The sequence below is a fragment of the Urocitellus parryii genome, chromosome 1 (assembly GCF_045843805.1).
Source record: "Urocitellus parryii isolate mUroPar1 chromosome 1, mUroPar1.hap1, whole genome shotgun sequence".
NCBI lineage: Eukaryota > Metazoa > Chordata > Mammalia > Rodentia > Sciuridae > Urocitellus > Urocitellus parryii.
This window is the reverse complement of record NC_135531.1, coordinates 179,828,088-179,853,592: the sequence shown is the minus strand read 5'-3', so window position 1 is coordinate 179,853,592 and position 25,505 is coordinate 179,828,088. Positions and strand designations below refer to the sequence as shown.

General features: G+C 35.2%; 1 protein-coding gene across 11 annotated transcripts in view; it reads right to left on the bottom strand.

The window, feature by feature from the left end:
- LOC144256819 (uncharacterized) overlaps positions 1-25,505 on the bottom strand; it is a 133,715-nt gene that overhangs the window by 86,017 nt on the left and 22,193 nt on the right. The gene's annotated exons all lie outside the window — the stretch shown is intronic.

Here is a 25,505-nt window from a genome sequence, read left to right as displayed (position 1 = left end):
ACATGTGAGGTACTGGGTTCGATCCTCAGTACCACATAAAAATAAATAAAGATGTTAAAAAAACAAAAAAAAAAAAACAAACTAAAATAAAAACTAAAGAGAAAACTTAAGCCTACCAATCTTTGCTTCTGAATTTTTAACCTAAGAAAACAGGAAAAACAGAATGTCTATAGAAGAACAGAAATCATAATGATATCAACTACATGTTAAGACAATGAAGCTGCAGCTCCAATGTTCTGGGGGGAAAAATAATAGAAACACAGGCTTTTATATCCAGAAAACTAACATTCATGTTAGAGAAAACTCAAAACATTTTTCAGATATTCCTTGATTCAACATTTAAAATTCATAAAATTTTTACCTTAAAATCAATTAGATAAACTAAAGTAGGAAGAAATGTAAGTATTTAGGAAGTTTTAATATGGGTAAAGAAAAGTAGTAAGCAATGTGAAAATGGGTAAATAAAATAGTAATAATAAAAAAAGAAACATTTCAAATCAGTGGTATTCATTTAAAGTTGATTTCTATTCATGTCAATAGGTAAAAGCTGAAAGTAAAAGTCAACATTATGAAACAAAGAACTGCAGACATTTTACCTTCACAGCCTGTGTTTATAGTATATAACTAAACGAAGTATGTTCTTTTCCATTACAGGGAGTCTGACAATTAACTGGCATGACCAAAAGGGTCTTCCCATCCCACCCCCACAAGAAAGCTACATTCCAATTCAAATTATACGAACTTCAAATAGCCACTCTAGGCTATCCATGGTTTATTATGTTAATAACCCAATCAGTGAGAGAGAGAGCCCAAAAGAATAATAAGTGATCTTTGTTTCTGAAACAGAAGCCAAAAAACACTACATAACTAAGTTATCTGAGTAGGATGTGCATCATCTGCCCTCCAACTGCAGGAAGATGCACACAGCTGCAGGAAGATGCCCACCAGCTTGGGAACACCCATCAACCACCTATATAAGCTACCTGGATCAAATTTACCTTAAGAAGGGTGTTAGACACATGATTCCCCTTTCTTCTTATTGAGTCAGTTTTTCAGTCAAGGTCAACTTCCTTGCCTCAACATCTTTTGTCCCTCGGCTTAATTAGCTGATCCTGAGGGACCAGGTAGACTTTACCTCCAGTAATAATTATATAAGTATAAAAGTAATATGAGAAATAGTTTTAGCATGTTAAGATTCATCAACTACATAGGCAGAATTAATACTGTCAAAATGGCCATATTACCAAAAAGCACTATACATGCAATTCCAATCAAAATCCCAATGACATTCCTCATAGAAATAGAAAAAGCAGTCATAAAATTCATCTGGAAAAATAAGAGACTCAGAATAGCTAAAGCAAGAAGAGTGAAGCAGGTGGCATCACTATAGCAAACCTTAAACTATATACTACAGAGAAATAGTAACAAAAACAGCATGGTATTGGCACCAAAATAGACTGGTAGACCAATGGTACAGAATAGAGACTAACCCACATAATTACAGTTATCTTATATTAGACAAAGGTGCAAAAAACATACATTGGAGAAAAGATAGCCTCTTCAACAAATAGTGCTGGGAGAACTGGAAACCCATATGCAACAAAATGAAATTAAACCCCTATCCTCACCATGCACAAAACTAAACTCACAGTGGATTCAGGACCTAGGAATTAAACCAGAGACCCTATGTCTAACAGAAGACAAAGAAGGCCCCAATCTCCGTCATACTGGACTAGGACCCTACTTCCTTAATAAAACTCCTATAGCGTAAGAATTAAAATCAGTAATTAATAAATGGATGGATTCAAACTAAAAAGCTTCTTCTCAGCAAAAGAAACAATCAACAAGGTAAATAGAGAGCCTACAGCTTGGGAGCAATTTTTTCCACTTGCACATCAGATAGAGCACTAATCTCTAGGGTATATAAAGAAATCAAAAAGCTAAACACCAAAATAACAAATAACCCAATCAATAAATGGGCCAAGAAACTGAACAGACACTTCTCAGAAAGTGATATACAACCAACCAACAAATATATGAAAAAATGTTCAACATCTCTAGCTATTAGAGAAATGCACATCAAAACTCCAGTCAGAATTGCAGCTATTAAGAATACTAACAACAACAAGTATTGGCGAGGATGTGGGGAAAAGGGCACACTCATACATTGCTGGTAGGACTGCAAAATGGTGCAGCCAATATGGAAAGCAGTTTGGAGATTCCTTGGAAAACTTGGAATGGAACCACCATTTGACCCAGTTATTCCACTCCTTGGTCTATATCCAAAGGAATTAAAAACAGCAGACTACAGGGACATAGCCACATCAATGTTTATTACAGCACAATTCACAATAGCTAAACTGTGGAACCAACCTAGGTGCCCTTCGGAAGATGAATGGATAAAGAAAATGTGGTATCTATACACAACAGAATATTACTCAGCAATACAAGAGAATAAAATCATGGCATTGGAGAATATAATGCTAAGTGAAGTAAGCCAATCCCAACAAAACAAATGCCAAATGTTTTCTCTATTATAAGGAGGGTGATTCATAGTGGGGTTGGGAGGGGAAGCATGGGAGGAACAGACAAACTCTAGATAGAGCAAAGGAGAGGGAGGGGAAGAAAGGGGGCAAGGGGTGTAAAAAAGATAGTGGAATGAGATGGATCTCATTACCCTAAGTACATGTATGAAGGCAACGAATGGTGTGAATATACTTTGTATACGACCGAGATATGAAAAAATATGCTCCATATGTATAATATGAAATGTAATACATTCTATTGTCATATATAACAATTTAGAATAAAAACATTTTTAAAAAGAAATAAAAACTCTCTACTCCAAAAAAAAAAAAAATTAGGGCTGGGGTTGTGGCTCGGTGGTAAAGCGCTTGCCTCGAACCTGTGAGACACTGGGTTTAATCCTCAGCACCACATGAAAATAAATAAGGTATTGTTTCCATCTACAACTAAAAATATTTTTTTTAAAAAGATTCTTATCAAAGTGCATAAATGCATTCTACTGTCATGAATAACAAATTAAAACAAATAAAAAAATTATACAAAGATTCACCAATTAAAAGTCAGCCATTAGCAAAGGAGGGGAAAAAAAACAAACAAAACCATGACTCAAATTGTAAGCTGCCTCCAAGAAACTCTCCACAAATTTAACAATATAGGCAAGTGGAAAGTGCAATTATGGGAAAAGACTTATCAAGGAAACATTAATACACACAAACAGGAGTGCCCATATGAACATCAGATAAAGTCGAATTCAGATTTAGAACAATTAATTCTTGGGAACATGTAGGGATAGTACATAATGATAAAAGTGTCAATTCACCAGGACACAGCAATCCTAACTGTGAATGCACCAACAGAGCTCCAAAATTTATGAAGCAAAAACTGTAGAACTGAAATAAAAACCAGAAATCCATTATTATACATAAGTACAATAGTCTGACACATAAAATGGACAAATTTCTAAAAAGGCACAAAATGCAGAATTTAACCAATATAAAAGGTAATTTAAACATCTCTGTTACTATTTTAAAATTTGAATTTATAATTTTAAAACTTCCAATAACTCTTCAGATCCAGATGGCTTCACTGGAGGATTATACCAACTACTTAACAAAAAGTTAATAACCACTTCTACACAATCTATTCCAGACAGCAAAAGAGGAAAGAACCCTTCTCAACTCATTTTATGGGACCAGTACTATCCTGCAAATTAACAGAATTTTTTAAAAATCACAATATTTCCAACCAAAGCAGAAAAGCATGACAAAATCCACCACCCATTCATGATAAAAATTCTCAAAATCTAGAAATAAAGGGAACCTTCTTCAACATAATTAAAGATGTCTACAAAAAAAAAAAAAAAAAAAAAAACTACAGCTAGCATTACACATAATGACTGGCTAAAACCTGAATGTCTTCTCCCAGGAACAAAACAAGGATGGGAGTTTGCTCTCACCACTTGACTCAACTTAAAGCTGTAAGTCCTAACCAGGGCAATAAAGTAAGGGGGAAAAGCATAAACAGGAAGAAATAAAACTTACTATTTGCAGATGACATGAAGTCTATGTAGAAAACCTCAAGGAATCTACAAAACACTTGAAGTAGTGAGTTTAGCAAGGTCACAGGATACACTAACATACAAAAATCAACTTCATTTGCGTCTACTGGAAATAAATATGCGGAGTCAAATTTAAAATGTAACCCCATTTCAACTACTAAACAAAAAATTAAAAAAATTAAGTGTAAATCTAACAAAACAGAAATTCTATGCTAAAAACTAAAAAAATGCTGACAAATATCAAAGATCTATATAAATAGAGAGACATAATATGTTCATGAATTGGAAGACTCAATATAATAAAGATGTCGATTCTCTCCAAATTCCCAGTAGGCTTTTTCTGCAGAGAGAGATTATTCTAAATTTATATGGAAAAGCAAAGGAAATAGCTGGGCATGGTGGCACACACCTATAATCTCAGTGACTCAAGAGGTTGAGGAAGGAGCATCACAAGTTTGAGGTTAGCCTCAGCAACTCAGTGAGACCCTGTCTCAAAATTTAAAAAGGGCTAGTGATGTGGCCCAATGGTAAACATCCTGGGTTTAATTGCCAATAGGGGGGGGGGCGCGGGGGGGGGAAGAGCAGGGAAGCAAAGTAATCAGAATAGTTAAAAAAGAAAATTATTTTGAAAAAAGAAAAAAAAAGGGAACAACTCTACTCCTACCCCAAATAAGAACAAAGTAGGAATCATCACTCCCAGATTTTATGATTTAATTATGTAGCTACAGTAATCAAGACTGTGGTAATAGCAGCAGAGATACACAGGTCAGTGAACTAAAATAAGTACAGGCAATTGATTTTTAACAAAGGTGCAAAAGCCATTCAATGAAGAGATGTCATTTTTAACATACAGTGCTGGAAAAATTGGCTATACCCAAAATGAAAAAGGAGCCTCAACCTAAACCTCATAGCGAAAGTTACTCATTGAATCAAATTTACATTTAAAACCTAAAACTGCAAAACTTCCAGTAGAAAACATCACCCGCTCCCTGCTAAAAATTAAAAAAAGCCAGGTGCAGTGGCACAAGCCTGTAATCCCAGCAGCTCAGGAGGCTAAGGCAGGAGAATCACAAGTTCAAAGCCAGCCTCAGCAAAACCAAGGTGCTAATCAACTCAGTGAGACCCTTTCTCTAAATAAAATACAAATTAGGGCTGGGGATGAGGCTCAGTTTTCAAGTGTCCCTGAGTTCAATCCCCAGTGGCCAACCCTACCTACCCCCCACCGCCACCAAAAAAAGAAAAACATGTAAAAATCTTCCGTACCTACACTTGGTGAAATGTTCTTAGATGTGACACCAAAAGCATGATTCATAAACGTAAAAAACAAAAAAACAAAAAAAAAAAAACTGACAAACTGGGTATTTCATCAAAACTTCAAAATTCTGCCAGGCATGGTGGCGCATGCCTGTAATCCCAAGGATTGGGAGGCTGAGGCCCTAAGCAATTCAGTGACAAATCTAAATAAAATATTTTAAAAGGGCTGGGAATGCGGCTCAGTGGTTAAGGACCCCTGGGTTTAATTGTGGGTACTGCCCTTGAAAAAAACACCTTCAAAATTCGGTGCAAAAGACATTAAGAGGACAAAAACTTTGAAACTACACACTATGAAATGCTGAGGGCCATTGCCAAGTAGGAATGATGCATCAAAATTTCCTTGCCAGCGTACCCCATGTTAAATGGACTTGCCTTGGAATTTCGCTGTTGACATTGCATGTAAGGTGACCCTGCTCAAGGTGATCGAGGGTGGATCCAGGTTTAAGGTGTATCCTGCAGGTTTGAGGAAGTATCCCGGTCCTTGGGTTTAGGGCATTCTCAATTTAAGACAATGTGGTTTTAGGGAAGTTCGAGGTTAAAGATTATTGCTGCTGGGAATAGGGTGTTCCTGCTGCTTGTTCCCGTTGAGTTCTCGTGAGATTCAAAGGGGATTTGGAAAAAAGCCTCATGGAGTAGGTGAAGGGGGCGGCAGAACGGGATTTCCCCTGAACGTGTGTGGAGGCCGGTGTGAGTTTGGGAATAAAGAATTGCTGTTTGAATCTACAAAGTTGTGAGTGGCTCGTAATCTTGTGCCAAGCCCAGACATTGGCAATGAAAAATTTTTATAAACTACTTATCTGACTAGTATCTAGAATATCTAATGAACTCTCAAAGTGCGATTGTTAGAAAACAAATAGAAAATGAGCTAAAAACATGAAGAGACATTTCAAATAAAATATTCAGATGCCAATTAAGTACATAAAAAATGTTCAATCTCATTAGAGAAATGAAAATTTAAGATTATGAGATATCATTTATATACTTATGTGAGTAGTAAAATATAAAATAAATAATGAAAATTTTACAAAGATGCAGGAAAACTGGATTTCTCTAACAAAATCCTGAAAAAGTCAGCTCTCCATATCTGTGGATTCTGCACCACTGGATTCAATCAATCATGCATAGAAAATATTCAGAAAAATTGTGTCCGCACTGAACATGTAACATGTTTTTTTCTTATTATTCCCTAAATATTATAGGATTACAACCATTTTCATAACATTTATTTGTATTAAGTATATACTAGAAATGATTAAAGTATACAAGAGGATGTGTGCAGATTTTATGCAAATACCACACTATTTTATATAAGGAATCTGGGCACCCTCAGATGGGCACCCTCAGATTTGCTGGTCCTGGAACTTCTGGGGTCCTAGAACTAATCCCCCATAGATACCAGAGGATGACTGTATATTCAACTCAAATATTCTCGTATAAATGAGGGGGAGATGTTAAGAATAATGAGTGCATCTCTTTCAATGAAAAGAACATAATGGGACCAAAGGCTTTTTAAAAGAATCTAGAGGAACTGTGCAGACTGTATCATAAAGTGTGATGTCAGTTGTAGATATTTTTTTTGTGTGTGTGGACATTCCCTTTTCAATGGCCACCTTTAAAACTAAAAACTAAATAAATAAATAAATAAATGTCATTACCATACATCTTATTTCTGAGGAATCTCCCCCCAACCCTTCCAGTACCAGGGACCTAATCCAGGGGCACACTGTCACATCCTCAGTCCTTTTTATTTTTTGAGATAGGGTCTTGCTGAGTTGCTAAAGGTTTCACTGAGTTGTTGAGTCTGGTGTCCAACTTATGATCTCTTGCCTCAGCCTCCAGAGCTGCTGGCATTAGAGGTGTACTCCACCATGCCTAGCTTCTAAGGACTCATATTAGGTTTATCATTAATTTAAAGAATGTTCTGGTTAATTTGTTTGATAATCTTGGATGTATCTGATAATTTGGCAATAAAATATTTCCAAACACCCAAGAAGCAGATGTCTCTGAGATAATCACTCTTATCATTTTATTATTCTTCTGTGCTTCACTTAAAGAGGTTAAAAAAATGCTAAGATAGAAATTAGTAGTTTGAGCTCTGTTACTACAATCTCTACAGACCAATAAAGGAACAATAAATAACCCTAGTTTCCAATTATGTGAAGCTGAAAAATCACATTCGAATCACATCCTAACAACCTTACCTGCCATAACAACTATTGAGGATTACACAGCTATACTTTTAATATCTCCTGAGTCTTATAAAGTTTATTACTGGATCAGAGAGAAGTCCAGGAGGAGCCATACAACAACACATCCAGTAAGCACTTTATAACTATTAACAGTATCTTTTCCATCTTTACAACTAGCACTCCTCTCAATCTACTTTTCTCAATTTTCATAATCATAAATCAAAACCTTCCATTACTGTCACTATAATTTACATTTGCAGAAACAGAATGTCATTGGAAATAAAGTACGTTTGTATAAATAAAGCAACAAAAGGAAATGGAGTAAAAATTAACTTAGGAACTAGTCTCTTAGTTCTTAAAGTGCATTCCCTAGAAAAGACTAATGTTTTTCATGTTAATATTACATAAATGTTAGTTACACAAACCCTAGTTACATTACTAATTACCTTATACAAAATACTATTCCAATTAAGAAAGCACTGAGTTAGGTTCAGATTCACATTAGGTGTGTTAACATGGAAAAAAACCCTCAGGTATCAATCACTTGAAAGTAACTCAACTATATTTTGTTGACATCAATGTCCAATTTTTTTTTAATATTTATTTTTTTTAGTTATAGTTGGATACAATGCCTTTATTTTACTTATTTATTTTTATGTGGTGCTGAGGAACAAACCCAGGGCCTCGCACGTACTAGGCATGCACTCTACTGCTGAGCCAAAACCCCAACCCTCAATGTCCAATTTTTAACTATGAAAACTATTTTGTCATCTTTTATTTTTTTTATTTTTTAGAATTTTTAATATTTATTTTTTAGTTTTTTCGGCGGACACAACATCTTTCTAGTTATGTGGTGCTGAGGATCGAACCTGGGCCGCACGCATGCCAGGCGAGCGCGCTACCGCTTGAGCCACATCCCCAGCCCCTATTTTGTCATCTTTTAAAGGCAACTTTTCAATTTGGTGGAGAGAGAGAGAGGAGAGAGAGGAGAGAGAGAGGGGAGAGAGAGAGAGAGAGAGAGAGAGAGAGAGAGAGGAGAGAGAGAGAGAGAGAGAGAGAGAGAGAGAAGGAGAGAAAGAAAGAGAGAGAGAGAGAAAGAAAGAAAGAAAGAAAGAAAGAGAGAAAGAAAGAAAGAAAGAAGAAATAAGGACCTCTGAAAATCTAGTTCTCTACATTAAAGTAAAAAGACAGGGGCTGGGGTTGTGGCTCAGCCCTAGAGTGTTCATCTAGCACGTGCAGGACACCGGGTTCGATCCTCAGCACCACATAAAAATACAGTAAAAGGTACTGTGTCCAACTACAACTAAAAGAAAAAATATTTAAAAATAAAAAAATAAATAAAGTGAAAAGACAACTGACAAACTGTCAAAATCAACATTTCCATACTCTGGAAATTAACAAAATAAATGCAACACTTAGATGTGCTTTAATTCAAGACAAATAGCAGAAACTCAGTAAGAACAACTAACTTTGTAACATTTTAATGTGACTTCTACCCATCTTCTCCCATCAACAAAGTAGCAGTCATGATAGCTAAAGAAATAAGCGGTTTTGCAATCACTGAATAGGTAGAAAAGGCATGGAACTCGCCAAAAAGTCCTAAGTTGGGAGACTCATTATTTGACCATTTCATCAGCTACCTGAAAACTGCTACTTGCACAACATGCATACTTTACCTGACTCTACCTGCTTACTACCAATCACCTTTCATATAGGCTGCTTTTCAAAAAAATATAATTGGCAATTGTTTTATCTTGCAGTTACCAGAAGTAACCAAAAGATGATCAAAGACAAAAATGAGAAAAGGTGGAAAATGATATGTCCAGAAAGGACTCTGAGAAGCTCCAACGTTATTTCTGGGAATCCAGAAGGCTACTAGCATGTGCAGAACTGTGCATGCTCAGGGAAGAGTGGAGAAGGCTCAAATTTCTCACCTCCTAACCTTGAGGCTCTGCAAAGTCAGGAGTGAAAGCAGGGCTGTAAAATGAACACTGAAAATACCCTTAGCAAAGACTGGAAGCAAGGCTTACTCTTCAAAATGTTTATGGAAATCTCTGTTCATTCACTGCCTGAGGGCTAAGTTAAATGAGCAAGACAATGGGGCAACCTGTGGTTAACAGAACAGACTTTATAAAATTTATCCAGGAAGGTTACTAAAGAAACAAATAGTAACAAGCAACAAAAACTATAAACCACCCAGCAAGGAAGGAACTGATTCTAGAACTGTGAAAATACATTTATTTATTTACGTATTTATTTATGGTGCTGGGGACCGAACCAAGGACCCTGTGCATTTGAGACAGGCACTGTACCAATTGAGCTATATCCCCAGCCCTAAAATACAATTTAAAGTGTAGAATCCAACACACAACACAAAATTACCAAATGACAAAAACAAACTAAAAAGCATGAAACTATGATCCACATATAGGGCAATAAAAAGGAATGAATGGAAATTGCCCCAAGGATGTCCAGACACTGAATTTACTAAAAAAATAAATAAATAAATCATACTATAACATACTGTAAGTATGTTAAAAAAAAACTTACCATGAACTAAACAAAAGCATGAGAATAATATCACACCAAACAGAGTATGAACAAAAAAATAAAAATTACTTTTTTTTGGTCCTGGGGACTCAATCCTGGGGTACTTTACCACTGAGCTATGCCCCAGAATTTTTTACTTTTTGAGACAGGGTCTCATAAGTTACTGATGCTGTCCTCAGATTTGTTATCTTCTGCTTCACTCTCCCAAAACACTAGGATTTCAGGTTTGCATCACCATTCCTGGCACAGAAGTTACTTTTTAAACAAGCAGTTCAGAATTCTGTAGTTGAAAAAAATAATTTTAAAAATATTTTTTTAAACTAAAATTTTAATGTCAGGGCTCAACAGTAGATTTGAGAAGACAGAAGAGTCAATTGATTTGAAGTTAACTAACAATTTCTAATCTCAACAGAAGGAATAATGAACAAAGAAAAATAAACTGAGGGGCTGGGGTTTTAACTCAGTGGTAGAGCACTCACCTTGTACATGTGAGGCACTGGGTTTAATCCTCATACCACATAAAGATAAAATAAAGGTATGGTGTCCATCTACCACTAAAAAAAAAAATTTAACTAAATAAATAAACTGAGCCTGAGACATAAGACACCACCAAGCTCATCAACATTATACCTAATAGGATAGACAGAAAGTAAACAGAAAGAAGACAGAATAAAGGCACATAACTTCCTGAACTTGGGTCAGAAAAAGTAAAGTACACATCCAAGATGCTAAATGTTCTCCAACTAGGACCAACTCAAAGATGCTCACCCATAGACACACTGTAATCAAACTGATGAAAGCCAAAGAAAAACAAAATCTTAGGAGCATCAAGAGAAGAGGCAAAATCTAATCAGGAAAAATGGAGGTAAAAAGGCAGTGGGATGATACTAACTACTAAAAAAAAAGAAAAAGAAAAAAGACTATCAAGACTGTCAAAAAGAACTCCTTGTACAGTAAAACAATGCTTTAAAAAAATGAAGGATGGGGGTGGGGGGATAGGAAGGGTAGCAGAATACAATAGACACTAGTATGGCTGTATGTATAAACGTGGCTGTATAACCAATGTGATCCTGCAATCTGTACACGTGGAAAACTAAGATTACGTACCCCATTTGGATCAAATGTATGATATGTCAAGATCATTGTAATGTTATTAGCAACTAATAAAAAAAAATGAAGGATGGTCTGGGATGCAGCTCAGTGGTGGAACACTTGCCTAGCACACACAAGACCCCGGGGGGTTCAATCTCCAGCACTGCTTAGAAAGAGACAGACAGAAAAATTTAAAATAGTCCCAGAAATAAAACAAAAAACAAAAGAATCTGTCATTAGCAGATCTGCCCCCAGGAAAAAAAACATTAATAATTGAGACACTGAATAGTAACTCAAATCCACAGGAAAAAATAACTATTACCTATAAGGGTTATTAGATGGATAAATATAAACAACAGTAATAAATGTATTTTGTGTTCGTGGTCTTTTAAATCAGATAGGAGGGGAAAGTTACAAACAAACGAACAAACAAACAAACAAAAATATATAAAGGTATAAAGACATAATTCATGTGACAGCAGTATTAAATAAGAAAAAAGAAAAAAAAAATAAAAAAAAAAAAAAGAAAAAAAAAAAAAAAAAAAAAAAAAGAAAAAAGGAGGGTGAGCTATTTAATTAGGAACAAAATTTCAACGTTATTGAAATTATCCATAAGTACATGGTTATGAATAAATGTTCATGGAAGTCTCTAAAAAATATAACTCACAAAACAATTAAAACAACAGACTAAAATATATCTATGTAAAATAAACAGCAACAATGGAGGAATACAGGAGACAAAAGATATATAAAAAAACAAATACAAAATGGTACTGCCTTGTCCATAATTACATTAAATGGTGGATTAAATCTAAAGGCAGAGATTACAAGAATGAATTTTTCAAAACCGGTTCTGATTATATGCTCTCAACAAGACACATTTCTGACTGAAGAATGTAAACAAAGAGAAGGTAAAAGGATATAAAAAGATACACTACAAACTGGGTGTGGTGGTGCACACCTATAATTCTAGCTACTTGGGAGGCTGACTCTGGAGAATTCTAAATTCAAAGCCAACCTGGTCAATATAGCAAGACCCTGCTCCAAAATTAAATAAAAACAAAGGGCTAGAAGTTAGCTTGGTGGTGGAGAGCATGCTTAGGATGTACAAGGCCCTGGGTTCCATACCCAGTACCACATTCACACACACACAAGATATACCACAAAAAACAGTAACCAAATGATTTTGATGAAAGCCACTTCCACTGCCCGTTTTTATTTTGAGACAGTCTCACTAAATTGCTCAGGGCCTAGCTCACTTTGAACTTGTGATCCTCCTGCCTCAGCTTCCTGAGCCACTGGGATAACAAGCATGTGCCACCACACCCAGCCAGCTAGTAAACAAACATCCCAAAATAATCAAGCAAGAACTGACATAACTTGAGGGAAAATAGAAAGTAAAATTGTTGGTCTTTACTATCTATTTTTCAATAATGGACAGAATATGCAGAAAAATCAACAAGAAAACAGAAAATTTAAACAATGTTATAAACTAATTAGACCTAACAGACATCTATAAAACATTCTACCAACAAAAAATACAGAATCTACTTGTTTTAGTCACCTTTTCTCGCTGCTGTGACTAAAGGACCCAACCAGAACAACTGTAAAAGAGGAAAGCTTTATTTAGGGGCAGCTCACAGTTTCAGAGATCTCAAACCATAGATAGACGGCTTTATTCCTCAGGTCTCCAAGTGAGGCAGAACAATAGGATGGAAGAACATGGTGATCAGAAAGCAGAGAGAGACTCCATTCACTAGCCAGATACAAAATATATACCCAAAAGCCACACCCACAATGCCCACCTCCTCCTGCCACACCCTACCAGCCTTCAGTTACCACTCAGTTAATAACTATCAGGGGATTAATTCACTGATTTGAGATAAGGCTCTCAAAACCCAATCATTTCTCCTTTGAACCTTCTTGTATTGTCTCAAACATGAGTTTCTGGGGGACACCTCACATCCAAACCATAACACTACTCTTCTATTTTTTAAAATTCTGTGTAATATTGTTGTTATGTTTCTTTAAATACATATCCCTAACAAAACTGCATCTTCATTTTTCTTTTGGGAGAAAATGACAAGTTGATCACAAAATTCACATGGAAATGCAAGATATCCAAAATAACCAAAACAATCATAAAATATTTTTGGAATTTTTAAGACATTTTCAATTTCAAAATTTACTACAAAATGGTCTGGGATTGTGGCTCAGTGTTGGAGTGCTTGTCACATGTGAGGCACTGGGTTCAATCTTCAATACCACATAAAAATGAATAAATAAAATAAAGGTACTATTGTCCACCCACAACTAAAAACATCTTTAGTAAAACATATTACAAAATTACAATAATTTAAGGCAGCCCAGGGCTGTCATAATGAAAAACACATAAATGAATGGAACAGATCAAGACAGAAATAAACATATTCACGATCAAGTTATTTTCCATAATGGTTCCAAGAATATTCAGCCAACAAAAATGGAGCCTTTTCAGCAAACAGTACTGGGAAAAATGAATATCCACCTACAAAATAATGAAGTTAGAACAATACATCCCCAAATTATACAAACAGTCCCTATGTGCATATATGACTACACAACAGGTGTGACTCTACATCACATACAACCAGAAGAATGAGAAATTATACTCCATTAATGTATGATGTGTCAAAGTGCATTCTATTGTCATGTATAACTAATTAGCAAATTTTACAAAAAGAAAATGAAAAGACAGCCTTGGGAATATGACAAAGTGTTTGTAAACTAAATAGCTGAAAAGGGACTTGTATCTAGAATTACACTTGTGAATACTTACAAAAAGTAACTGGGACAATTGGATACATATATGCAAAACAGAAGTTGGTCCCTTAATGTACATCATACGAAAAAGCATGGTTCAACATGCAAAAATTGATCAACATAATATACCACATAACAAAATGAAGAAGAAAACCACATGCTCATCTCAATGCAGAAAAAGCATGTGACAAAATTCAATATCCTGTCATGAGAAAACAACTCAGTAAGCTAGGAATAGAGGATATTATCTCAACATAATAAAGACCATATATGAAAAACTCATAGGTAGACATTTAAATGGTGCAGCCACTATGGAAAACAGTATGATGGTTTCTCAAAAAATTAAAAATAGAATTATTAAATGATTTGGCTGTTCTTTTAAATATATACACAAATGAATTAAAAGCCAGATCTCAAAAGATGTCTGTACACCCACATTCATAGCAGTACTATTCATAACAGTCAAAAGATGGAAACAAACCAAGAATTCATTGAATGTAAAAGCAAAATGGAATATTATTTGGTCTTAAAAAGGAAGAAAAATCTGCAAATCAGACTAATCTTGACAGTTATGCTCAATAAAAATAACAATCACAAAATGACAAACACTGTGTTTTCACTTATATGAGGTATCTAGTGTAGTCAAAAGCAGAAAGAGAACGGGAAATGAAGTTTGTGTTTAGACATGAAGAGAATTTCAGAGAAGGATAAAAGTGATGGTTCCATAACCAAATGAATGTTTCTAACATCAGGAAACTGTACAGTTAAAAATTAAGATGGTAAATTTCATTGTATGCATTTTATTACAATTAACAGTGATTTTAAAATGTTAATATATAAAAAGGTGATATATGTTTGCATAGTTAATAAATGTTCTTTCAGACTTGTGTCAGTAAGTTAATTAGTGAAGCTGTTATTGTATTTATTTTAGTAGAATTTGTGGTATTAGCTTTCCATCATTTGTGATCTCATCTCCTATTCTAAATAAACATAATCAATGGAGTTCTCCCTTTGTTAACTTTTACAGAATGTGTATCTATTTCCAAAAGTTCTAGTGAAATTTAAGATGGAAAGATAAGACTAATATAAGGGCACCAAGTTAATTTGAGAGAAAAAGTGGTCCTAAATTTTCTTATGAACATATATCAGTAAAAGTCTAGAAATGGGAGAGGGTCAAAATTAAGACAAAAATAAACTTAAATACTGCTTAATATGTCATATTTATTCCAAAAACAAGTTTATATTGCAGGAGAAAGGATAAAAATTTCAAGAATTAATTTAATAGCACATTACCCCTAGAGGGCAGCATACCACTTTTTAAATTTCAGTACCTAAAATGTCTAATACTAGTCTTCAACACCAGAAATTTCATCTAGTTATCACATATACTGGGCTTTAATATTAGAATTTAAAAACACATACCCAATGCTCCCAACCTATTTTTATATATAGTTTATAGAGAGATATTAACTTTATTTCTAAAGATGACAAAACAGGCTTACAGAGGTGACATACCCTCTCAATATCACACTGCTAGAAAGTGCAAGATCTAGTATACCAGACAGCAGAGGATGCAATTATACTACTATACCTCAAATATTTATTACGTATCCACTTGTTGGAAGCACTATGCTAAGCCTGGGGACCTACTATAGTTAATGTATTAGCTAAGGCAAGACAAAGAACTTGAAAAACAACTTGGAATTTTTTAAAGTGATACATAAATGTCAGACAACATTACTTCTGATGGTAGTATTACTATTAGAATAATAAAATCTTAAATACTAATACTATTAATTAATATGAATACTTAAGCATTAAAGTCTTGTCAAATGTATTTTTCATTTATAAGATTGTTAAGCCCCTTAGAGACTAATCATGTACTGTCTTAGCACCTAGAACTGAGCTTTGTATCAGTATCAACTCTCTTTCAGTCAGGGTAATTTCCTAAATGGGTTTCTAGAACACTAGCAGCCATGTTTGATTGCCCAGGGAGGAAACTGGCAATTCCTTAAGGAAAACTTACCACCAGCCCAGGTAAAGACTTAAAATTCTAAAGCCTACAAGCCACCATGAGAAGTTTTCTACCAACCTTTTGGCATCTCTTTACCACTGCACCACACAGTGTCTTCTAAAGTATATCAAAGTACCCTCTAAATTTTTAAGAGTTAAGCTAGCACTTAAGTGCCCAACAGAATGTCAACTAGGACTAGGTGAGTGGCAGCTCTCAAATTACCTGTGTTGAAGAGTCATTTTTTTAATTTTTGCAGGGTTGGGGATCAAACATGCTAGATAGCACTCAACCACTGAGCTGTATCCCCAGCCCAGTATTTTCCATTTTCAATCGGCATGTGGCAGATTGCATTTTCCAAAAATGGCAGCAACAATATTTCTAGATTTTTGTCACTACATCAAGAAGTAGAATTTATGTCTCTTCTACCTTAAATTTGGACCATCATTTCTGGCTACTTCAAAGAGTAAGAGTAGAGCAGAAATAACAGTGACTTTGGAGTCTAGGTCATAAAAGATGATACAATTTTCACCTGGATTTGCCTGGGGATGATTATCCCTGGAACCCAGTCACCAATCTCTGAGGATGCACAGGCCACATGTGAAAAGGAACTGAGGTCCCAAGACCTCTGCCCTATTAAGAGTCACAGATGAGGGGGTTGTTGGGTTGGGGCTCAGCAGTAGCAGTAGCACTAGCACGTGCAAGGCCCTGGGCTTGATCCTCAGCATTACAAAAATAAATAAATAAATAAATAAATAAAGGTATTGTGTCCAACTACAACTAAAAAATATTTTTTTTTTTTTAAAAAAAGAGTCACAGATGACAGACAGCACCAACTTGCCAGTTTCGTGAGTGAGCCAATTTCAACTGAGCCACCCAAGCTGATTCTGCATGGAGAAGAGACAAGTTTTCCCAGCCAACCCCTGACAAAACACAGATCACAAACAAAATAAATGACTGCCAATTGTTTTACACCACCAGCTTTTAAGATAGTTTGTTACTTAGCAGTAGGCAACTAGAACAAAGATCACTAAGTACTTTGTAAATATAGTAAGTACTTTTACAAATAGAAAAACAAAAATGTAAAAGATATACAAAATATTGGTCCCAGTTTTTTATTAGATATAAAGAAAGCAAAGTCTATCAATCATTTAAAAAGTTTCTAAATACTTAATTACTGTACTTATTTCCTCACAACCAATAGACTGGCACCAATTCACAGATAATCCTTAGACGAGCATTGTTACAGATTACATTAAGGAAAAGCATAATTTGACTGAAGTGGTATTAAAGTATCTAAGAAATAAGCAAGGAAAGATAGTTTTACTACGGATGGAGGGTTATAATTCAGTTGTAAAGCACTAGTCTAGCATGCTCAAGGCCCTGGATTTGATCTCCAGCACCACAAAAAGAAAAAGAGGGGTGGGGTGCTCGTACTACGCAAGCATTTTTTAAAGTTTACAAATCAATTCATTAAGTAATCTGAGTAAAAGTGTCCTGATATGTGACAGAATACATCTATCTCTTTGATTCCACACTTTATGATAACATCCGATTTCTCACTTTCTCTTCTTTCTCATAAGACATACTCAAGAAGCATACATGGCAAAATTTTAACAACACCTGATTCTTGGTGGCAAATACATAAATGTTCATCATATCTTTTTTTAAAAAACTTTTTTGTAGTTGTAAATAAACAGAATGCCTTTATTTTATTTGTTCATTTTTTTAATGTAGTGCTGAGGCTTGAATCCAGTATCTCATACACGATAGGCAAGCGCTCTGCCACCGAGCTACAGCCCAGCCCACATGTATTATATTTTTTTAACTTTATTTATTTATTTATTTATTTATTTATTTATTTATTTATTTATTTTTATGTGGTGCTGAGGATCGAACCCATGGCCTTGCACGTGTGAGGTGAGTGCTCTACTGCTGATCCATAACCCCAGCCCCTATATTATATTTTTTGTATTTGAAAGTTTTAAAACAAAGTTGAGAAAAATAATTAAAATTTAAAATTTCTTCCTAAAATGGGCATGGATTACAATTTGCACTAATTATTTGTGGAACCCAAAATAATAAAGTATGTGCGTAGTGTACAAGTCTACTATGCCATTAATTTTACCTAAAATTAACATATTAGCAGTTAATAAAGTACTCATATGCCTGTAAACCACTTAAGTTTTTCTGTTGTTGCTGCTATTTTTTCCTGGTACTGGAGACTGAACCCAGGGGCAATTTACCATTGAGTTATATATGGCCAGTCCTGTTTTAAAATTTTGAGACATGGTCTTGCTACGTGGCTCTGCCTTAGACTCCCAAATTGCTGGAATTATAGGTGTGTGCCACCATGCCCAGCTCATGTAAGTATCCAAAGATGACCTTTATCAGTGTTTTTCTCCTGTCAGTGGGTATCAGAATCACTTGAGGGCATTTTGAAATACACGGATTTCTGGGAATCATTTCCAGATTCTGTAATACTTTCAACAAGTCCTACAAATGATATTTAATGTGGATAGTTTATGAACCATACCTTTTTTTTTTTTTTAAATGGTACTAGGGATTGAATCCAGAGTCATTCTGTCACTGAGCTACATCCCCACTCTTTCTGTTTTTTGAGACAGGGTGTCACTAAGCTGCCCAGGATAGCCTAGAACTTGTGATCCTCCTGCCTCCACCTTCCGAGTAGCTGGGATTACACACCAGGCCCACACTTTGATTAACAATAACGTAGAGTAGTGATTATTTGGGCTTCTGGGGAACATTTAACAATGTCTGAGACATTTTTGTTTATCACAACAGGGTAGGGAAGGGTGTGTCACTGGCATCTAATAGGTAGAGGCCACTGATGCTATTAAAAATTATACAATTCACAAGACAGCATCCCCAACCAACACAACAAAGAATTATGTGATCCAAAATGTCTACAATGTCAAAGATGAACCACTCCATCTAGATAGTCCTTTTTCTTTAACAAATTACCAAAAGAAGCTTAATGATGCCTTTCCACCACTCAATATCATAAAGCATAGCAAATGAAAAGAATGAGTCACGCAGACTATCATTAGAAATTTTGTTTTGGTTTTGATGGCACAGACACTCCTCCCATCAGGAGTTAGGGAGTTTATGTCATCTCTCTTGAAGGGGGAGGTGACTGTGAGGACCAACAGAGTCTAGATCTGAAGGTATACCACTTTTAGGATGACATCAGAAAAACCTTTAGCTTCCTTCTGGCTCTCTTGGAAGTCATTCTCTAGGATACATCCTTTCAGAATCCAGCTAACAGGCTGTAAGAAATCCAAGCTATACAAAGAGACCATATCGACAGCTTGAGTTGAGCCCATCCTTCAGTCATGAGACACAGGAATGAGCAATCCTAAAAATCAATTTTCCAGCCCCCTAAGTGTTCCAATCCCTAGCCAGTCCCAGCTGAGCAAGAAGATACTGTGGAGCAGAAAAGAACCGTTGCTCCTGGGCCTCATCTGAATTCCTCACTCACAGTCTATAAAAATAAAATGGTGAGATTTTTTTCTTTTGGTTGTGCTGGGGATTGAACCCAGGGCCTTGTGCATGCGAGGCAAGCACTCTACTAACTGAGCTATATCCCCAGCCCAAAGGAACAACAGCAGAATACAACAGACACTAGTATTGCTGTATGTATAAATGTGGCTATATAACCAATGTGATCCTGCAATCTGTACACGTGGAAAAATGAGAATTCATACCCCATTTCAATCAAATGTGACATACCATTGTATTGTCTTGAGCAACTAATAATAAATGAATAAATAAATAAAATGGTGATTGGTTTATGTTATTAAGTGTTGACATGGTTTGCTAGACGGTAATAACTGGATCATTTCTCATTTTATCAATACTCAAAACTATGACAATCCACTATTTTAATTGCCTCAAAAGGATTAAGTGTCTTACCTAAGGTTACACAGGCAAAAGAGTAGCACTTGATTCCAGATCTATTTATTCACAAAAAGAATCCTGTTCCCGGGCTGGGAATATAGCTCAGTTGGTAGAGTGCTTGCCTTGCATGCACAAGGTCCTGGATTTAATCCCCAGCACCACCACCAAAAAAAAAAAAAAAAAAAAAAAAAAAGCCGTTTCCACTATGTCATAATGATGTCTACTACTTCCCATGCTAAAATTATTTTTATTGTCCTTTTTAAGTCATCCATGGAAAAAAATTAAAGATATTACTGAAAAAAAGATACCACTAATTTGCAAATCTTAAATCTGATTTATTACATGATTTGTTCTATTGTTTCCTCAATCTTCCCACCTCAACTCTACTCCCAGGAAAACTTAAAGGGGAAAAGAAGTCACAGCCAAATATCCTGAAATGTGTTGTTAAAGTAAGGACAGAGAGAATAATTCACTGCTCATGTGTGAAGTGTTTTGAGGCAGGATCTAGCTAAATCACCCAGGCTGGTCTCAAACTTGGGATCTGTCTTCATAAACCTCCAGAGTAGCTGGGATTACATATATGTGCCACTATACCCAACTTGTGATAGTGATATTAACAGAAAAAAAGATTACAGGCTTACTGAGAATCAGTATCCGAGCTTTGTTGTTTAATTTTTTTAATTAGCACAGCCCATTTTCCCCAACCTCTCCCAACAGCTTCCTAAGTCAATAACAAAATGAAAAATGTCCTATTACAAAAATGAATAAATGCAAATGAATGGACAAAGCAGTAAAATAGGGCATCCATTCAGTCAATTATTAAGCTCTCAAAATACACAAATTTCTGTTACTATGCTGCACTCATCTGGAAGTTAGCAAAGAAAGGGTTTTCAAAGCCTAAGGCAGAGGTCTTTGTTTCCCATTAAAAATTGCTGTTACATTAGTAACTAAACACTTGGTAAGCCACTGACACACAGTGAATTTTAGCATTCTAATTCTGTTTCTAACTTTGACTATCTTGAGACCATCACTCCATTTTTCTGAACCTCCATTTCTTCATCTGTAAAAGAACAGAACTTTTGTTCACCTACTGTTTATACTGTCTTACATTGTAGACATGTCATGACTAGGCATTTGAAATGTGGCTCATATGACTTAAGATTTTTTTCAGTGCTGGAGAATAAACCCAGGGCCTTACACATGATAGGCAAGCACTATACACCTGAGCTATTCCCTCAGCCAAGAATTTTTAAAATTAAGTTAAACTTCAATGGCCACATTAGACTAGTGTTTACCCTATGGGGCAGTACAGGATTACATAATCTCTTAGTACTCTTCCAATTCTAAAATTTAATCATTTCTAATTTCCAACATTTAAAAAAACATCCTTTGAGAACTGAGTAAATAAATGAACCTAACTATGTATCAGATAGATATCATCACCACACAGAGTGGAAAATGATCCTAGTAATTGTTTGTTTGTTTTGTTTTTGTTTTTAGTTTATTGTGTAGTTGTAGATGGACAGCATGCCTTTGTTTATTTTTATGTGGTGCTGAGGATCAAACCCAGTGCCTCACACATTCTAGGCAAGTGCTCTGCTACTAAGCTACAGCCCCAGCCCTGATCCTAGTAATTGTTAAGCACAGTATTCTTGACCAGGATAAACAAACTTCTGGTAAGGAGCCAGATTTAAAAAAAAAAATTAGCTTTTACAAACCATATAATCTCTGTTGCAACTACTATCTTTGTAGCTTGAAATCAGCCATAAACAACATAAACAGATGAGCATGGCATACTCCAACAAAACTCTACCAATACTTAATCTGAATTTCATATCATTCTCACTGGTCACAAAATAGTCTTTTGATTTTTTTTTTTCATTTAAAAATGTAAAAGCAGGGGCTGGGTATGTGGCTCAAGTGGTAGCACGCTCACCTGGCATGAGTACAGCCTGGGTTCGATCCTCAGCACCACATACAAACAAAGATGTTGTGTCCGCTGAAAAAACTAGAAAAAAAAATATTAAAATTCTCTCTCTCTAAAAAAAATTTAAAAAAAAAAGTAAAAGCATGCTATTTCATAGGCCATACAAAATCAGGTAGTGATTTGCCTGCCTCTACTCTTGTCTGTATATCCACAGAAGAATATATTTAAGGATAAACCAAAAAAAAAAAAAAAGAAAACAACAAAAAACCTTAAATTTACTCAGTAAGTTTGTTGTCAATGTTGTCTTTTTTTTTTTTTGACATTTCTTGCACATTATTACCCAAAGTACATGAATAAAGACATGAATTGGTGTGAATTTACTTTGTATACAACCAGAGACATGAAAAATTGTGCTCTGTATGTGGAATAAGAATTGTAACGCATTCTGCTGTCATACATAAATTTTAAAAAGTTATTTAAAAAGAGAGAGACAGACAGACAGACAGACAGACAGGATCTGGCTATCTTGCTCAGACTGGCCTTGAACTATTCTTTGGCTCATGAGATCCTCCTGCCTCAGCCTCCTGAGAAGCTGGGCTGATTAGATGAGTGCCATCATGCCCCACCCTCAGTAACAGTTTTGAACCATTCTGAAACTATTCTGTGTGTATTATATAAATGAACAAATGAAAAACGTGTTAATATTACCAGGAACCTCACTGGCTAGAGGAGATTAAGAAGTTAGATCCCATGGCATGGGAGATAAGGTATTGTTTGATGACAGGATTCCATCATTTTTTAAAAGTAGCCTTGCCACCTCTACCTCTGCCCACTATTTGAACCTAAAAGGAAAAAAGCTCCCCAAACACCAAGCATATCTAATCCCTTATATTATTCTACCCACTAAAAGAATTAAGACTCTAGGACAAACTACTGATCCCAGAGATGGAACAAGGAAAATATAAGGTGAGGGTAAAATATCTGTGCCAGTAAATGAAGCCCTCAAACTCTAACGAGGACAAGTCAAAGAATAAATCTAATGGGACTCCTACTAGCTAAATATGAATCAATTTAAGTTCCAAAATAAATAAGAATAGATTATGTTACTCTAAAAACAAGAATTAATAGGTCAAACTTAACACTTTTTTTTTAACTGAGAGGAATAACTCTTCTTTGTATAAAAATGTCAAATGATGAAACAGAAGAAATTACAGAAATAGAAAATTGCTACTTTACAATTACCATAACTGATTTGGGGAAGACTCATAAATGAATACTAAAATCACTGGGCAAAAGTTTATTTGGGAAACAAGGTACACAACCTGAAAGTGTTACCCCACAGATTATTATTAATAGAGAAACCTATCAAAGCCTACCTTAACCAAATGATCAAATTCAACATCATCCTAATATCAAACACTGAGAACAAAACATCTATGCAGTATTCTTGCCAAAATGTTTAACCCAAATCTAATGATGAGAAAACTAAATGAAACATCTGTCACTAAACTAATTTAGCTTGTTGCTGTCTAAATCTAAATTGAAGGACAATCTACAAAACAACTTATCTAGATCTTAAGAAATCTGGATCTTATGTATGTGCAGGAGATGTACAAGAAGGCTGGGGAAGAGCTGTGGGTTAAAACATCCAAGTTGACCTAACAACCAAAGTAATGTACAATCCTTAATCCAATCATGGATTCAGAGGGAGAGAGGGCATAAAGAAGTTGCTTGAACAACTGGAGAAATTTAGATATGGATTGTATTTCAGATACCAACATGTGTCAATGCAAAACTTCTTGAGTGTGATTATGTGGTTATATGGGAAAATGTGTTTGTTCCTAAAGATTCATGTTTGCATGCTAAAACATTTGGATAAAGTGTTATTATGATCATGATGACTACAATTCCCAAATAGAAATTTTAAAAGTATATACAGAGAGATAAAGCAAAGTAGCAACTAGTAAAATTATATAAAGGGTATATGGATGTTCAATATGTGATTCTTGCTACTTTTCCACAGGTCTGAAGTTTTTAAAAATAAAAAAATGTGAGGAAAGAGAAAACATTCCTTTCAAATTATGTTTTTACACTTAACAAAGTATACACAATAAATTCATTGTTATCCAAAATAATCAAGCAATTAGTCACTCAAAAAGTTTTCTGGATAGCTGACTTTTTTTCTTTTTTTTTTTTTGGAGGGGGGGATACCAGGGATTGAACTCAGAGGCACTCAACCACTGAGTTGTGTTTTATTTAGAGACAGGGTGTGAGCTGCTTAACACCTCACTTTTGCTGAGGCTGGCCTTGAACTTGCAATCTTCCTGTCCCGGCCTCCTGAGCCACAGGCATGTGCATCAGCACATGGATAGCTGATAATTCTTCACACTTATTTATTTATTTTTTAGTTGTTTAATCTACAACTAAAAAATAAATAAACAAAATGCCTTTGTTTATTTTATGTGGTACTGAGAATCGAATCCAGTACCACACACGTGATAGGCAAGTGCTCTACCACTGAGCTCCACTAAACTAAACCTGGCAATGTAAAACAGAATGAGCCAGATTCCCTAAGGACAGCACTATCAAAACTATGAGCTATAAAACTGATATCCTGTAGAAGAAAATAAATAAATAATGCTGTAAGTTTTTTCTAAAATTTCTCTCTAGACTTACATGTACCAAACCTAGTTATATAGTAGTTCTTATGCAACACCTTAAATTAAAGCTTTTTATTTAAGAAATGGTGTACCACAAGCGAGGCACATTCCTGTGATTCCAACAACTAAGGAGGTTGAGGCAGTAGAACCCCAAGTCTGAGAGGCCAACTGGACAACTGAGAAAGACCTTTTCTCAAAATAAAAAAAGTGGGGGGAGTAGTAAACTGCCTCTAGGTTCAAAGCCCAATAATGGGAGAAGGGGGAATAGAAGTCATATAGTCTAAGAAAAAAGTATCCCATGTTAAGCATGTTCAATCACCTGACACCTGCATGCACAGCACTGAACCTGCACACTGATTCACTACACAAACAGCATTTTCTAAATGTCCTTTGTATAATCCTCTACTCAACTGTTACTGACTACTAAATAATGTAAAATAGATTTGATATTCATTAACTGTATGTTAAATATAAGAAACTAATTTGTACCACTTCTTGCATCAAATTTATTTACCAGAGGCTGTTCCTTTTTTGCTATTTAATCTTTGACAATTCATCATATTTATATACTATAGCATTTAAAATACTCTGTGAGAGGAAGTGACAGAGAAACAAGAGACAAAGACCCACAGACTCAAAACCTACAAACCCTGAAATGAGTTCCCTAAATCTGTACATTCAAAACACCAGTTTATGCATATAAATATGTGAGCAGCTCTTAACTGGCAGGCACAGTACTAGATGCTGGAGATATAAATATGCATACATCTAGATCTCTAGCCTCAGGAGGTTCAAAGTCTTGACGGGGAAAGAAACTACACAAATCAGTGAACTTTGGTTCTTTAGTTCCTTCTATATTAGATTCCGATAAAGCCTATCTTTTATAAGTACCACTAATGAGAATATTCTTTATTATTCTTGTCTTAAAAAAGGTATCATCTTTCAAGTTTTGTTG